This window comes from Saccopteryx leptura, unplaced genomic scaffold (genome assembly GCF_036850995.1).
Source record: "Saccopteryx leptura isolate mSacLep1 unplaced genomic scaffold, mSacLep1_pri_phased_curated manual_scaffold_49, whole genome shotgun sequence".
In the NCBI taxonomy this organism is placed as follows: Eukaryota; Metazoa; Chordata; class Mammalia; order Chiroptera; family Emballonuridae; genus Saccopteryx; species Saccopteryx leptura.
This window is the reverse complement of record NW_027095731.1, coordinates 31895-49477: the sequence shown is the minus strand read 5'-3', so window position 1 is coordinate 49477 and position 17583 is coordinate 31895. Positions and strand designations below refer to the sequence as shown.

General features: G+C 59.1%; 1 protein-coding gene across 1 annotated transcript in view; it reads right to left on the bottom strand.

The window, feature by feature from the left end:
- Positions 1-7161, bottom strand: part of LOC136387032 (ATP-sensitive inward rectifier potassium channel 12) — a 50069-nt gene extending 42908 nt beyond the window's left edge. Inside the window, exon 1 of the mRNA XM_066358102.1 lies at positions 6569-7161. The gene's annotated coding sequence lies outside the window, so the exon portion shown is untranslated. The remainder of the gene's footprint in view (positions 1-6568) is intronic.
- Between the last annotated feature and the right edge of the window lie 10422 nt (positions 7162-17583).

The window sequence follows — 17583 nt, the reverse complement described above, 5'->3', positions numbered from 1 at the left end:
CCCTGCCCAGACAGGTCAGAGGTTGGCCACAGGCAAGCTGGACACAACTCTGGTGCTCATTAGCTCCCGGGGAACCTCAGGAGACAGTGCCCTGCCCAGGCGGCATCCACCAGGGGGGGCCCGGCCAGCACCTGGTGCAGCCCGACAGCTTCGGGGGGTCCCAGCCCCGGGGAGCCTGTCTGGTCCAGTAAGCCCTGACCTGTCACAGAGAATGGAAGGGAGGAAGTATGCAGGTTCTTTTCAAAGGGGGAAGATGCTCAAGTTGAAGAAGGCAAATCTTAAAAAAGAAAACAAGAATTTTAAACCTGGGTGCTGTGTCCAAAGAGGAGACGGGGCGGGGGAAGTGAAACACATGGACCCAAAACAAAACTGGCCAGTGGGCAGCTGAAGATGCTTCACTGGACAAGGGACGGAGACACTGAGCCCGGGCCGCCCAGCCCCCAGCGGCCCCCGCACTGTACTGGAGGAAGGCACAGAACGCCGTGGCAGGGGGTGGGGGGCCACGGAGAGCTGAGCAGAGGGGCTCCCTGGGCCTCGGTATTCTCTGCTCTGCAATGGGAACAGCGTCGGCCCCTCCAGGAGGGGCGGTGGGGACATCCTAAACTGGAATCGGGCCAAGTGCTGGAAGGCCAGAACGGGCTCAGAGCCTGACGCAGGTAAGGTCACAGATACGGCTCAAGCAGAACAGGGGCTGGAAGTAAAGGCCACATCCTCCCCTGGTAGACAGAGGGCAAGCCAAGCGCTCAGAGCAGAGGTCGGAATGCCAGCTCCGCCCCTGAGAAGCTCCACGGCTCTGAGACGGTGACGTCACCTCTCTGAGGATCAGTTTCCTCATCTGTGAAGTGGGACGATAATTCTGGCGACCACTGCCTGCCAGGCACCGTGCGTGAACGAGCCAACCCATCACCCCCTGTTCACTGAGCACCCGCATAGGACGCGCACCACACTGAGTGCTGGGCCTCAGCTGTGAGAGCAAATCAGGCCCCAAACCCTGCACGCCAGGGGCTTGCATTTCAGGGGGGACGGGCAGTAAACAAGATAAGCAAGTGAAACATAACATGGCCCACAGCATGGAGTTCTACTTAGGAGGAATGCAGGTGGGGTGGGCAGAAGAGGGTTTAGGGGGACCAATGGTGACAGAGGGGACTTGGGTGGGGGGTGGTGAACAGACAATACAATATACAGGTGATGTGTCGTAGAACTGTGCACCTGAAACCTATATCATTTTATTAACCGATGTCACCCCAATCAATTCAATAAAAAAAATTTTTAAATAAAGAAAAATGCAGGAGAGGGCGTGTGGGGAAAGGGAAGCCACGCGCTATGCAGGGAAGCCAGGGGAAGCCTCGTGGAGCAGGTGGCATCTGCGCAAAACCGTCAAGTGGCAAGGCAGGGGCTACACGGAGATCCGAGGGACAGTGTTCCAGGCAAAGGGAACAGCAAGTGCAAAGGCCCTGGGGCGGCACAGGTCTGGTGTGTTGGAGGCACAGCAAGGAGGCAGGCAGATGGAGGAGAAGGAAAGAGCGGTGGAAACAAAGCCGGTCATGAGAATCAGAGACTGTGCGGGGCTTCTGGACCAGGGAAGGAAGTGTGACTTCTATTCCGAGTGAGAGCAGGGAACCGTGGGAGGGTCTCAAGCCCAGGGCTGTCCTGAGTCTAAAGCACCCAGAGTGTAGCACATGCGCACACTTGGTTCTCCAGCGAGCATGGCTCGGGGCCGCCGGACAAAGCCTCTGCTCTGAAGGCTTCAATGTTTGCTCCCTGGCCCTCTCCAAGCCTGTCCTCTAGAGGGGCCCGGGTCACGGGTGAGCCAAGGAGGGGGGGGCTTCAGCTTCCCAAGGTGGGAGAGCTCAGTCCAGGCTAGGGGGCAGAGGGGGTCCCCAGCAGGATCCAGGAGGCCACTCCCACTGCCTCTGCGGCAGCGTTAACGGACAGTCAGAGCAGACCTGCTCCCTGAGGCCACTGAGAACGGGACTTCCGCCCCAATCTGGCCGTGCAGCAGACCTGTGCGATGCTGCAGAACAGAAGGCCAAGCAGGGGCTGGACCAGGGCTCCCCAAGGTCCCCTGCAGCTTCCGTTGTAGCAGCCAGGCACAAAGACCTGAGCTCCAGACGGAACGTCGGCTGGGGCGGGTGTAGGAGGTGGGGTGCAGAGGACACGGCAGGAGGGGAGGCCTGCGTCTGAGGCCCTCTTCTGCGGCAGCAAACTGCCTACCCTCTCTGGCCACACACGTCCACGGGAAGGCAGGGCAGGAACGACAAGTCCCCAGCTCGGGCATCACCAAGGTTCACGTCCCCTCCTTCACGGAGTCCCCTCTCCACACCTGTTGAGGCCCCTTCCCCGGGGTCACACACAGAGGTTCCCCGGGGTCGCACACGGAGGCCCCCCGGGGTCGCACACGGAGGCCCCCAGGGGTCAGGGTCGCACACAGAGGCCCCCCGGGGTCGCACACGGAGGCCCCCAGGGGTCAGGGTCGCACACAGAGGCCCCCCGGGGTCGCACACAGAGGCTCCCAGGGGTCAGGGTCGCACACAGAGGCCCCCCGGGGTCGCACACAGAGGCTCCTTCCCCGGGGTCGCACACAGAGGCCCCCAGGGGTCAGGGTCGCACACAGAGGCCCCCCGGGGTCGCACACAGAGGCTCCCACTTCTGCTGCCCCCTCCTGGGCGCTCTCAGCAGCCTCCTCAGAAGGGCTTCAGGTCCGCTTTGCAGACAGTAAACTGAGGCCCAAGAGAAGTGGTTCCGCCACAGTCACACCACAGGCCTTGCTGTCTCCTCCCAAATTCTGAGATCCTCACAGGCAGGGGCTCCTGAGGGTCTCCATCTTTTCAACACCGGCTTACTAAGCACCTCCTGTGAGCCAGACACTGCACGGGGCGCAGCTGAACATCAGAGTGCCAGCTCCCTACGCCAGAGCGCACAGCTGGCCACAGCGAGGCCCCTCTAAGGTCTCTGTGGTCAGAGACGGCAGCCCAGACACTGACCCACCAAACATTTGCTGTGTACCTACTGCGTGTCGGGCCTTCACGAGATCCGGGATGGTGTAGTAGGACCAGGCAACCAGGGCCTGTGCAGGACCACCCTCAGGTGCAGCGGCAGCAGGAAGGGGCACCACGCCCTTCTGGAGGCCCCCCAGCCAGCCTGGCACCCAGAGCCTCCTTGGGGACGTCTGTGGAGTGAGGGGGCAGATAGCGCTGTCCCCGGGAGAGTGCCGGGGCTCTGGGACAGAAGGGCACAGGTTCTAGAACCTCCTACGCCCTCCAATCTCCCTTCTGTAGAATGGAGTTGATGCCATGCTCCACACTAGCAGGTCAGTGGAAATCAAATCAGCTGGCAGAGCACTGAGCCCTCCACCAGTGACCAGTTAAGGCACCAGCTCCTCTGGGAAACCCACCTGCCTGGGCCCAGCCACCCTAGCCCGTCCCGAGGCTGCTATGAGACCTCCGGCCTCCCTGTCTGTCACCCAGTGTCCGGCCGACACGCTTTCATCTTCAGCCACCCTAGCCCGTCCCGAGGCTGCTATGAGACCTCCGGCCTCCCTGTCTGTCACCCAGTGTCCGGCCGACACGCTTTCATCTTCAGCCTCCGTCATCTCCTCAACACTCCGCCAGTTCCCCCGTGCAGCCGTCCAGCAGAGCTGAGCCCCTCTCCACACCTGGCCAGTGGCTGACCCAGCCTCTCACCCTCCTGCAGCCCCCGGGCTGCCTCCCTGCCAGGCCTCCCTCCGTGCCAGCCCGTGGCTGGGCTCCAGGTGCAGGCTCCAGGGGAAGGGCAGGTGGAGCCATATGTCACAGCAGAGCCCTGGCAGAGACCCAGCAGCAGACACTCGCTGCACCTCTCAGAGGGGTGGCCCGGCCCAGAGCCGGGCATGGGACAGTGGAACTGAGGTGGCCTGAGAGGAGGCACTGGCAGCCCTCGGTCTGGGACCAGGCAGGGCCCACAGAGGTTGCCAGGAGTGACGACGCAGTTGCTTCCACCCAAGACTTGTGCCAAGGTCTCTGGGTGCCAAAGTGCTGCCAGCTATGGCCCAGGATGCCAGAGGAAACTTCCCACAGGCAGAATGAGTCCCAGTGGTGCAGGCACTGTGGCCCCTGTTCCTGTTATAGCTCTTGTCACTGCTGTCATTTCAGGGCCATAGGGCCACCACCATGACCTCGTCCTGCTGTGGGAAGACTTGGGGGAAGGGTTACCGTGGCCCTGGGATAAGAAAGCTGTCAGCAGAAAACAACGTGGAGGCTTCTGCTCAAACCTGACGTGCTGTGTGGTTTTCAGAAAGTCTCTGCCCCTCTCTGGGTACCTCGTCCTCCCAGCAGGGCACAGCTCACCCCGCATCCCTCCACCAGGCACTCACAGGAAAGGGGCCCTCCTGAGCAACCTGGAAGCCCCATGTGGGCCTGAGGTGGCGGCTGGGCATGGTACTCAGGGACAGGCTCTGCTCCCCAGCCCCAGGAGAAGAACCCTTCCCTTCAGGCTGGGAAGGGGCCTCTGCTGTGTCCTCACCTAGAAAAGGGGGCCAGGAGGTGGTCAGAGACTTGGAGCTCACATCTGCCCAGTCTGTGTCAACACCCAACATCAAGAGTGCCCACTGTGGCCTGACCAGGTGGTGGCACAGTGGATAGAGTATCGACCTGGGATGCTGAGGACCCAGGTTCAAAACCCTGAGGTCGTGAGCAGATCGTGGGCTCATCCGGCTTGAGCATGGACTCACCATGAGCATGGGATCATAGACATGACACCAAGGTCACTGGCTTGAGCCAGGGGTCACTGGCTTGGCTGGAGACCCCTCTGGTCAAGGAATGCATAAGAAAGCGATCAATGAACAACTGAAATGCCACGTCTATGAGCTGATGCTTCCCATCTCTCTCCCTTCCTGTCTCTCTCTAAAAGAAAATAAAATAAATAATAAAAAAGAGAGTGCCATTGTGTATGTCCAGCCATGCACAAAGGGGCCTTTCCTGCTGTCCAACACACTGGAGCCTCCGTTCTTGTCCCTAGGTGTGCTCAAGAGAGCCCGTACCCCTCTGCACCCTGCTGTCCCTCGGGGGTCTTGGCCCCACCTGATGGGAGCCCTTCCAAGGTCCCCTTCTTGGAGCTGCCCACCTCTGGTCACCTGGCTGAAGGGGACGTGCCATCAGAAAGCAGTGGACAAACTTTGCTGAGGAGTTTCTTAGGGCCCAGCATTGGGGGGGGGGGCAGGGGTGGTCTTCTAACATGCCTCCTATGGCCGTATCCAGGGCTAGGACCTTCTGCTGGACCCTCTGAGGCCACATGGCAGCAGTCCAGGGTCTAGAGCAACCTAGCACATGGTGAGGCTGGGGTTGAGGCGGGGTAGCAGCCAGGAGCCAGCCTTTCTTTGGCACCTTGGGGGGTCAAGTAGGGATAGGCCAGCCGGGTGATCCCTTCTGGGTTCACACCTCCAAGGAGGCGGCAGCTGATTCCAGCCGCAGGAGGGTGCCTTTGCACCTCAGGGAGACAGAGTCTGTGGACTGGGCTTTCGGGATGTGGGGCTGGGGGGCAGGAGGTCCCTAGCCCTTTATTCCAGGGCTCAGGCCTGAGCCTAGCGAGCGAAGAAGAAAGCAGAAGTGGCCACAGACAGCGCAGCACTCCAGGATGGGCGTGTCCCCCCAGAAATGGGGAACAGGTGGACCCTGGTCCCAGCAAGTCCAGGCCGTGGAGAGGCAGAAGAACCTCCTTGAACCAAACACCACCTCAAAGAAACACTTTCCTGTGACCTCCCGTTCAGAGCACAGGTTTTAAAGTATCCTCATGACCTGTGCACATTCCATCTAAATAGGCAGCACGGACACCCCCACCCCATCTCAGTTCCACTCTGAAGTCCCCCCAGGAGCTCCCCACCCCAGCTGCCTTCCAATGAGTCCCTGTCCCCTACCTGCTTAACTGCCCCTACCCCTGCAGAAATCCAGAGCCAACAGGAGCACGTGGCCGACAGCCCGGCCCTAAACCCCAGGGGTTTCTCAGCTGGGGGTCATCCATCCCCTCCGCGGTCAAGGCCCATTTCCACTGGAGTCGTCGGCTTGCTCGCTAGCGTACACCATTTCCAGATTATTTTTACCCCATCAGAGCACAGAAAGTGAGAAACAGAAGCGACTCCAAGGACCCTCAGAGCTTGGAGTGTCGGGGCATTTTCGGGACCGATCACAGACAGCGTTCCCATCTGCCCCCCACCCTGATTCCGGGGTCTCAGGGAAGGTCACGAGAAGAACTGATGCCACACACAAAAATGCCTCCCTAGCCCCCCTCTTGCAAGTTATCCAGAGGGGACCGAGAGCGCCTCAAAGTTTCCCGGAGCGCCCCCGAACGAAGGTTAGCAAGGAGCAAAGTTCCTGGTGGCGTACTAGCCGGAGATATGGCAGAGGAAGACAAGCTTGCAGTCAGCATTTCCTCCGGTGGCTCACCAAGGGAAAAAAACAAAAACAGAAAACGAGAAATAGAGAAACCCTCCCACCCCACCTTCCTTGTTGCTCGTGCTCACTCTGAGCCCAGAAGGGGCCTGCGGGGAGCTAGAGCCGGCCCCCGGGGACAGTGCGCTGGGCGGTCCTGCACTTACCTCGGTCAGTGCCCGGGGCGCGGCGCGCTCCACGTCCTCCGAGCTCCGGGCGGCCGTTCCTGGCCCCGGCCGCTGCCGCGCTGGCTGCATAGCCGCCGCCGCCGCCGCCTCCTTAGGGCAGCACCCGGGGGCGCTCCATGCGGAGGGGCGCGTCTGTCCCGAGCGCCGAGCGCCTCGGTCCAGCCATGGGTCGGGGGCGCGCGCCTGGATGGCGCCCCCGGCCGCGGGGCGCTCGCTCCGGCCGACGCGGCTGGAGTCCGTCCCTGGGTTGGGCTGTGAGCGCGGGCGACGCACCCCCTCCCCCGCCAGCTGTTATCTGATCCCAGGCAGGCCGGGCGCGCGCCCCGCGCCGCCCCACGCCTCCCTGCCGGCTCCGGCCGCACCAGCCCCTCTACCCTAGCTACTGTTCCCAGGGAGGCGAAGGCAGCGGCGAGGCCCAGGGAAGGTGGCAAGAGAGGGCTGGAGGGCGAGGAAGCGGAGGGAGGCTGAGGCTCCGCGCGCACTCAGCTCCACGCCCTGCTGCCACTAGAACCCAGCTCTGCAACTCCTCCAACTCTCAGCCGAGAGCACGCCCGCCCGCCGCGGGCTGCGCGGCCGCTGCACCCGCCCACCGGGACCCTGGCCCAGCTAAGGCACCTCCCCAGCCCCGGGATGTTCCCTGGCCCCAAACACACCGCCAGCCACTTGCGCATTGGGGCGCGCGTGCGAGCTCGCACTCGTTCGCGCGCGCGCGCGTGCACACACACACACACACACACACACACACACGCATGTCCTCCAGGGACACAAGCACAAACAGGTGCTTGGAGACCACATTCACAGGCAAGGGAAACTTATACACACGTGTGCACATAGCTGGTCCACAAGTTCATTCCCACATGCCAAATGCATACCCTGGTTGCAAGTGCACAGGGGCAAACATACTCACACGTGCAAATTCAGGGTAGTATCTGCACATGTGCACATATGCACCCAGATCCCGGCTTGCATATTCCCACAGAATCCTCCCCCCTTGCACACCAATCATGCACACTCATGCACACATCATCTCCCCCCTTTAAGAGCATCTCTCCCCTCCCATCTTGTGCTGTTTGGCTTCTCTCAAATCCTGCTTTCTCCTCTCTGCTCTCCCTTTTTGCAGACCTGACCCCTCTGTGACCCTCTTCTCTTCCACCCCTGCCTCCGGAGGGAGGCTCGGGCTTTTTTCCCAGCCTGTCCCCAGGAGTCCTGCCCTCCCAGCCTCTTGGGGCCTATTGTCTGGGCCTCAGATCTCTCAGCCTCTTGAAGGGCTCAGGACTTTCATCCTGGCAGACAGAACCAACTAGCTCGGTCTTGGCCCGGGGAGACCCCATTTTATCACTAGTCTGACCCCCTTGCTCAGCCTTGGAGCCACAGAATTGGGCCAAGGAGTCAGATCTGTGACCAGAGAAAGCACCAGCCTGAAATGACTCCCAGGCTCTCTAAGCCTCCAGCTGCCCCTTTAATGTGAAATATAATTATGTGTCTGCACAGCAGGGAGGCTGGCTGCAGGATTCTAACGGAGAAGGATGGCTCTCTGGCCAACGCCCAGATTGCTGGCTGCTCAGACAGAAGAGTCTCCAGGCCCCACCTGCCCCGGGCTCCTGGCCCCAGGAAGCTGGCAGGTGCCCCCTGACCCAGGCCACCCAGAGAGTTTGCCAACCTCAGCTTGTCCAGGATTTGAAGCCCACCACCCACAGACCAGCTGTGGAAGCAGGTCACTCTAGCTCTCCAGGCCACACTTTCCTTCCCATCATCAAGTGGGACAGTGCGAGTTCCTCCCCCCTGGAGCTGCAGTGAGGGTTCAGTGAGTGCAGCCTACCCCGAGTGCTGAGCACAGCCCAGCTGGGCAAAATGGCACTCTGTGCACATGAGGCTCTGTGCTAAGGACCTTGCTAGTTATTTTTTTTTAAGATTTTTTTTTTAATTTATTCATTTTAGAGAGAAGAGTGAGAGAGAGAGAAGGGGGGAGGAGCAGGAAGTATCAACTCTCATATGTGCCTTGATCAGGCAAGCCCAGGGTTTCGAACCAATGACCTCAGCGTTCCAGGTCGGCACTATCCACTGCCACCACAGGTCAGGCTATTTTTATTTTTGTCACTCTGGAGTCACTGGCCCTATTTCACAGGTAAAGGAGCTGAGACACAGAGAGGGGTGGTCACTTGTCTGTCACAGAGCTGTCGAAGGTGGAGCCAGGCCCCAGAGCCAGGTCTGTCCCCAGGATGAGAGCCCAGCTCCTTGCCAGGAACAGCTGCCTAGGGCTGCCGTGGAGAGAGGGACATCCCAGGAGATTCCAACCAAACACCCTGCGATGCCCCCCCCACCCCCACCCCCGGCTGGGACACTGTCCCGGCTTCCTCCTCTTCCTCCGAGACCCACCTCCCAGGGGACCAAGAGCTCTCAGGGAACTTCTTCCTTCTCTATCGAGGTGACCAAGGAGGGAGGTGACTCAGCTCCCCACTCTTCCCCTTCCTGTCTCCCAGAACAGGGAGGGAGCAGTTTCACCCCAGAAAGAATGGGCTCCAAGACCCCCTGCCCCCTGTGGGGTCGCACTGTGGGTCCCCAGAGGAGCCAGCCACATCCCGGCAGGCAGGAGACTGGGTTTGGGCCGGGGAAAGGACAGAAACATCGAGGGTACCCCCACAACACACACACAGAGCTCCCAGCTGCTGCTCAGAGGGGGGCCAGCGGAAGGCCAGCCAGCTCTCTGAGCCCCAGACGCCCCCCAGAGCCACTACCCAACACCTTTCATAGCGACAGCAAGTGTTTCTCTCCAGGTCTCCAGGCAAAGAACGTCTTCACAGAGGTGCAGGCCCCACTGCCCAGGCCACTGCCTTGTAGGCTTTGCACCCCACCTGCCTGACCTACCTCCTGCGATGGAATCCAATTCTCGATCACAATCCCGTCACACAAGCAGCTATTACGGTTCCTGGAAGCATGGTGTTTACCAGGCCACGTGGGGCGCCAGCCTCCCTACAGGGAGCACTCCCATTTTCCAGATGGAGGGACTGAGGCTCAGGAGGGACAGGGGTCAGTGCCAGCGTCTCTCTAACCAGCTCGCACACCTGCCCCATGGTTTCCTGACTGTGAGCAGAGGGGCTCAGCCCTCCCCGGGTTAGGCGCACAGCCAGGGAGAGCTTGACTGCTCCCTCTAGTGTTGAGGGGGGTGCCCCCAAGAAGAACCAGGGGGGGGGCACACATGTCCCTTGCTGAGGTCCCACTCTGTAAAATGGGGCCACTACAGCGAGAATAATAATGTCCCTCTTGTGGCGTGTAAGCCGATGAGGCGAAAGGGACTTGGGTGTCCCATACGCAGCAGGAATTCTAGCCACAAACATGCCTTTCCCACCCCCCTCGGATTCCGCCCAGCTCCCAGCTTCCCCTGAATATGCAGTTCTCTCTCTCTCCTGCTGGGCTGGACACATAGCAGCCCAATGAAACATTTCCTGATCTGGGCATCCTCAGACCCCCAGGCCGAGAGGCCAAAGGGCCCCTTGGCCCATTGGGAACCCCTCCTTTTAAGGAAATCAAGGCTCAGTCAGGAAAGTTTGCTTCCAAGGCCACAAACCCATCAGGGCACGGGAAGGGCACCCTGCTTGCTCGCTGGGGTTTGTAGGTCGAAGCAGGCAGCAGGCTCAGTCCGCTGGCTCTTCTAATACTCGCATCTTCATACGACAATACCAGGGCATTTGTTTCCGTCATAAACTAATCATTCATCGAGATACGGAAGCCAGGTGGTCCCTCACTGGAGTCTCTTTGTCTGGCACACAGGCAGCTTCACCAATAGCCCCGGCATCCTCCCAGTATCCCGGTGCCTTGAGGGCTGCCTCCTCCCAGGAGCCCACCATGTTTTTCCTGCCTCCCTCCAGCGGACTTTGGGGCAGCCCCTGTCCCTAAGTCAGGAGACTCTTAAAATGTAACAGGCTTCTGGCATGCCCAGCTCACTCTCCTAGGGCAGATGTGAGAACAAAGACCCCCAGGCTGGGACCTATCTGCCCTCATCTCGCCCAGCCCCCTGGGCCTTTCTGTTCCAGACAGACTAGCCTGTCTTCAGGCCACTGGGTGCCACAGGCTCTATTCTGTCTCTGGACTCTCTCCCCAAACTGCTCTTCCTTCAGGGCCGCTCAGGCAGCACCCCCTGGAGAAGCCCACCCGGGGTCTCCATGGCCCATTTTATGTCTTCCCACACCGGCCTCTCTCTGAGGTTTCTCACTTCCTGTCGGCCTCCTCCACGGCGTGTCAGCTCTGTAAAGGCAGGACGAACCCAACTGGTATGTATGTTCACAGCCCAGGGCCCAGCACACCGAGGGCCATGAGTCTCTGCAGACTGCGAGCGAAGGATCACAGGATGGGTCCCAGGTCAGCCCTCAGCAGAAGCCTTGCCTCCTCCTCCAGGCAGGCGTCCAGGGTCTGGGGCTCACCCTGCCTCCCACTGCCGCCCACACAGGTGGTCAGAGAGCTACGCCTGGCCAGCACAGGGTATGCACATCTGGTGGACGCACAAAGTCTTTGGCCAGAAGTCAAGAGGTGCAGGACCGCATTCCACCGGGGCCACGGCGAAAGCAGCAGCCCTGAGCACTCGGGCAGTGAAGGGCAGAGCAGAGCCCAGGCCCAGGAGTCCTGCCCGCAGCCCAGTCCCAACCCTCAACACCACGTTCCCCAAGAGTAACCACAGTGATGGCAACAGTGAATGATGCTGACCGTGGATGGTACCTCTGGCCCTGCCAGTTTCCAGGTTAAATGCCCATGGCAGGAACTCGTTACAAAGGAGGATGTTGTCCTTGCTCCAGGTGATAGGTCTGTACATGCCAGCCAGGTGGGTCTGGGCTGTGGCAGTGAGAGGGGTTGCCTGGGAGGGAGGGAGGGGCTCAGGCTCGGCCACCCTCTGCCAGGGGTGCTGTGGAGGGTGAAGGTACAGAGGGGTCAAGAAAGGAACTATTTTGCTCACTGGAAGCCACATGTCCCTCCCTGTGGCAATGATCTGAGGAGAGCAGAACTTCAGGAATGGCTGGCGGCCTTGGCAACAGGACATTGAGCTCCTCCCACCCCATCAGGAAGTAGGCATTGATCCGCTTGGACCGGAGCTGGCCAACTGACTTATTTCTCTCCTGAACAGGCTCTGACGCTCACCCCACCGTCGGGGCCCCGCCTCCCCTGGAGCCCCGCCTCCCCTGGAGCCCCGCCTCCCCTGGAGCCCCGCCTCCCCTGGAGCTCCGCCTCCCCTGGAGCTCCGCCTCCTGCCTCCCCTGGAGCCCCGCCTCCCCTGGAGCCCCGCCTCCCGCCCCCCTGGAGCTCCGCCTCCCCTGGAGCTCCGCCTCCCCTGGAGCTCCGCCTCCCCTGGAGCCCCGCCTCCCGCCTCCCCTGGAGCTCCGCTGTCAGGAGAATGGGCTGATGGAAGCCAAGGGGGGCAGCAAAGGCCAGACTTTAGGCTCCAGATGACCTGGCCAGTCCCGGGTACCCGGTTTCTTCCCCGGCTGCACAACTTCACAGGCATCAGTGAGCCACGTCCTCCCATTGTTTAGACCAGGCGTCCCCAAACTACGCCGGCGGGCCGCATGTGGCCCCCTGAGGCCATTTATCCGGCCCCTGCTCACCTCCGGAAGGGGCACCTCTTTCACTGGTGGTCAGTGAGAGGAGCACTGTATGTGGCGGCCCTCCAACGGTCTGAGGGACAGTGAACTGGCCTCCTGTGTAAAAAGTTTGGGGACCCCTGGACCCTTCTTTAGGAACCTTGACTGTCCAGTGTTTTCTACCACGTGCTTCCTGGGGGACAGGGACCATTCCCAGAACCCAGGGGGGTAGGCAAGTGACCCAGGCCTGGCTGTGAGCCTTACCGTGATTGGTTGAAGGGTGGGCATGTGAAGGAAGCCAACCAATGAGAACTGGCCCTAGACTTTGGCTGAATCAGCCGGTAAAGAAGGAGATCTATTTTGCAGGGGCTGCTGAGGACCCCTTTGCTCCTCCATGGGGTGAGTCTCCCTAAAACAAGACCCACCAAGAGCAGAGCAAAGATGAGATGTTGAGAGAAACAAGATTCCAGACATGCCCCCTCAGGACCTTTACGGCTCCCACTGGACTTTCCAGTTTTGCAACCTAAATGACCCCTTTTCTGACCTAAGAGATGCTTGAGACGGTCCCAGCGCCCCATTCCAAGACCTCAAGGCGCTGTTGGTGGAACCGTGGATGGAAAAAGCCCAGCCAGGACTCCAGAATGTCCCTCAAACCTCCTGAACCTCTTTCCTCCTCTCTCACAGGGGCATGAGCGCTGCCAGCCAGAACCGTGGGGAGGGGCCGTGAGAGCCGTGGAGGAGGCTGACCTCTGGGGGGGGGGGGGCGGATAAACTTGGGGGAGGGGGTACATGCTGTGACACAGGCCAAGCCATCTTTTTCCTCCCTTTTCACTTCCTCTCTTCCTCTAAAGGGACAGAGCTTCCAGGAAGGTGGGCATGGCCGGCAGCACTGAAGGGCAGAAAGGGGAGGGCGGGAAGTCGCTTCAGCCTCTCACTGTTAAAAATAGCTTCCCTCAAGGAGGCTTCCCTGCTGAAATCATCCAGGCCATTACCTGCCCCTCTGCCTGGGTTGACACGACCTGCCTCCTGGATGTGATCCCCACACACACACACACACTGAGGTCCCTATGTGGGGTCATCACACTGGGGATGGGCCCTCTGTCCCCAGCATCTGCCTGTGACCCCCTTTCCTGCCTCACAGAGGAGCAGACTCCTCTTCTCTGAAGTGGGCCTGAGTCTGGAGCAGAGAGAGGTCGACCTCTGAGGCCTGACAGTGGAGCATTCACTGGCCGAGACATGCTGTCACCCCTCCCCACCCACCAAAAAAGGAATCAAGAAGGCAGAACAGGACCTGGAGCAGGATACGATTTATGTTCAGAAAACTATAGATGTGTTTGCATCAGCAAAGCAAACAGTCAGGAACTCTGGAGACAAAACAGTTGTTAGTGTGTCCTCCTGAGAGGAGACCTTGTTCTTCATCCGCCTTTGTGTGCCGGCCAGTGCCAACACCCAGACCAGGCCCTCGGGCCGAGCCAGGCCCTCACCTGCCCGGCCCAGGGAGACGTCAGCACTCGCTCAGCCTCCCTCCTTGGCTTCTGCTGACGGGGGCGAGGAAAGAGGGCGCTGTGGCACATGTCACACAGGGGCACGTCCTATGTATGGCTTCAGGCCTTCTGAAGTTGGTACAGTAAACAATTTTTTTACGTCATTTTGTCAATGTGGTAAAGCCTGACAACCCAGCGATGGGGTGGACAGGGCTTTCTGTTGTGCTGAGGTGCAGTCCCAGGAATCGTGGCTTCATCTCCTATTTTCAGGAACTCCCACAGCCTGGGCCATCCTCAGGGACATGGGGGGAGGGAGGTGATTTCTGGGGCCGTGGTTCTGGCCTCAGTTTCATCAGCTGTTAAGTGGGTGTGCAGCTCTCCGACTGCAGTGCCCGGCGCATGGGAGGCTCCCAGGTCTCTCACTGCACAAGCAAGCAGAAGACGTGGTTCTCCTGAAATGACATGTGGGAAGGGCCCAGGACAGCCGCAGATGCACAGCGGTGCTCAGTGAAGACACCTCCTCCTGGCAGCCTCCTTGAATGCTCCCGCTCCCAGGCTGCGTCTCACCTGTCCTCTGAGCACCTACAGCCTCCTGGGCTTCCCCACCACGGGGTCCCCATCCCTCTCTGATTCTGCCTTTGCTTAGACTGAAGGCTCCACGAGGGTGACAGTGGCGTCTCTGTCCTCCTGCGCACATCCCACCTCCAACCTGTATCTCCCTCTCCACCTGGGTCAGCACCACCTCCAGCCTGTATCTATCTCCCTCTCCACCTGGGTCAGCACCACCTCCAACCTGTATCTATCTCCCTCTCCACCTGGGTCAGCACCACCTCCAACCAGTATCTCCCTCTCCACCTGGGTCAGCACCACCTCCAACCAGTATCTATCTCCCTCTCCACCTGGGTCAGCACCACCTCCAACCAGTATCTCCCTCTCCACCTGGGTCAGCACCACCTCCAACTAGTATCTCCCTCTCCACCTGGGTCAGCACCACCTCCAGCCTGTATCTATCTCCCTCTCCACCTGGGTCAGCACCACCTCCAGCCTGTATCTATCTCCCTCTCCACCTGGGTCAGCACCACCTCCAGCCTGTATCTATCTCCCTCTCCACCTGGGTCAGCACCACCTCCAGCCTGTATCTATCTCCCTCTCCACCTGGGTCAGCACCACCTCCAGCCTGTATCTATCTCCCTCTCCACCTGGGTCAGCACCACCTCCAGCCTGTATCTATCTCCCTCTCCACCTGGGTCAGCACCACCTCCAGCCTGTATCTATCTCCCTCTCCACCTGGGTCAGCACCACCTCCAACCAGTATCTATATCCCTCTCCACCTGGGTCAGCACCACCTCCAGCCTGGGTCACCTCCCTGCCTGACCTTTCAATCACTGTTTGGTGACAACTGGCCAGGTTAAAAAGATACACCTCTTTATCCCTGGAATTTCATCTCTAGGAATTTATCCCACGAGATGCTTGCACACTGGCCACAGGATTATGTCCAAAGTCTCTCGCTTCAGAAGAGCAGCACCCGCAGGGCATGCCTGGAGGGAGAGCCTGTACCCGTGTCGGTGCAGCTGTGAGAAAACAGGAGCCAGGCGTCTGGTCAGTCTGGCCACATGAGAACACTTAGGTGCTCAGTAAAAATCCATTGAATGGATTCCATGGGGAAAGTACTGTAAGAGTGAAAAACACACAGGGCAGAAGAGAGAGTAATGGACACCATTCATTTTTTAAAGCGGGTTATGCATATGAACACACCTGCGGGTGCTGGGTAGACTGCTCTGGAAAGAGACAGCAGAGGCTGACTACCTGGAGACCTGGGAGGGGAGGGGAGGGGAGGGGAGAGGAGGAGGAGGGGGAGGGGAGAGGAGAGGAGGGGAGGGGAGGGGAAGGAGAGGAGGGGGAGGGGAGGGGGAGGGAGAGGAGGGGAGGGGAGGAGAGGGAGAGGAGGGGAGGGGAGGGGAGCGGAGGGGGAGTGGAGGGGAGGGGAGGGGAGGGAAGGGAGGAGAACGGTTCTTCTAAGTCTTTTGTATCTTTGTATCATGTTCAAGGATTCCATGTGTCCCAGCCTCTCTAGTGTTTAAAAGAACCCGAGCTAAGGGGCAGGGGAGACGAGGGGGCTGGTCGGGAAGCCGCACCCCCAACCCGTCCTGAGCTGCCCCCTTCACTGCCTCCGCACCAGGCTCCTTCCGGCTCCCGGCTCCCCGTGGGGCTGCCCAGCCCCATCCTGTCCCTGGTGATTAATGAACACTCTGTGATGGCCTGAATCTCCCAGAAGCTCCCGAGGGACCGCCTTGCTCTGCGCCCCGGAGCCGGAGCTGAGGACTTGCTGGAGGAGGGGCCTCCCTTCCCCTCCCCTCCCCTCCCTTCCCCTCCCCTCCCCTCCCCTCCCCCCCCCCCTCCCTCCCCTCCCCTCCCTTCCCTCTCCCCTCCCCTCCCCTCCCCTCCCCTCCCTTCCCCTCCCCTCCCCTCCTCCCCCCCTCCCCTCCTTCCCCTCTCCTCCCTTCCCCTCCCCTCCCCTCCCCCTTCCCTCCCTCTCCTCCCTTCCCCTCCCCTCCCCTCCCCTCCCTTCCCCTCCCCTCCCCTCCCCTCCCCTCCCCTCCCCTCCCCTCCCCCAAAGGCACGGCCACCCCGGCCGCCCCAGCGGGGCTCTGCCTTTGCCCGCTCTGTTCCCTCAGCCGGGTGCCCACCCTCCCTGCATCTCTGCCTCTTACTCCTCACCAGAGCTTTGGTGCTCTCGTCTGTATTAAGGAATTTGGTCCCAAAACTGGAGTGAACCTTTTCCCCAGGCTGGCCCATCCTCAGCACAGGGGCAGTTAGAGTCAGTTCTATTTGAAATCCACTGACCTGCTTAGGGAGGGGATGATAAACAGACGCAAACGTAAATCCAGGGAGCTCAGCTCCGTCCCAGGGAATGTCCCACTGTGATCAAAGAGGATTCAGCAATGACCCTTTCAAGGAGCCAAACATCTATTATACCCACTGTGTGCCAGACATTCTAGTGTGGGGGTGGGTAGCAGCACAGGATTTGGGGTCAGAAAGACTTGGGTTCAAACTTAGCACCAGCACTTCCAGGCTGTGTGGCCTTGGGCAAGTTACTTAATCTCTCTGTGCCTCAGTTTATTCTTCTGCACAATAGGGACTATGCTAGTGCCTGCCCGGCAGAGCTGTGGTGAGGCTCACACAATGCAAAGCCTCCCTAAAGACCAGAGATCATCCTTTGTCACCATTAGTCACCAGATGTGGCATTACTGGTGTTACCTCTAGCTCCTCCTGGCAGGATGTTCAGGAGCAGGGGAAATATGGGGCTTTTCCCAACCTTTTTTGTGCCATGCCCCATCTTAACCTTTCTAAAATTTTTATGTCCCCCCCTATGTAACATACATAATTTTTAACATTAAAAAATTGATTTGTTCACTTAATAAACATAAATGATAGGTTCTAGGAAGAAATCACTATGAAATTATTAACAAAACACAGTAAGTAAAATTTCAAAACATATAATGAAAAACAGAAATTTAAATTCCAAATATTTTAATACAGATTTTTCTATATTAATTTATTATTTTAATTTAGTGTGATCCTTGCGCTTGATGCTTGCTGCACAGAGATTTTATATTAGGTTCCAATTTGGTAGCTTTAGTCTCAAGTCTCCACGTTGTGTTTATATCCAGCCAATTTCTTTTTTTTACCAGTAAATCATTTACAGCACTAAATCCACATTCAGCTAAAAATGAAGATGGAAATGGTAGCAATAGTTTTCTTGCACATTTGGTTGAATTTGGGTATTTGATTTCTGTTTCCTCACAAAGCCATGCCATCGCTCCTTTGATATTAAATAAAACTTTAACTGACTCATCATTTTGCAATTCTGTGAGTTCTTCTTGATACTGCATATTTGATATATCAGACAAATCCACTAACATTGGCTGCATCATCCATGTTG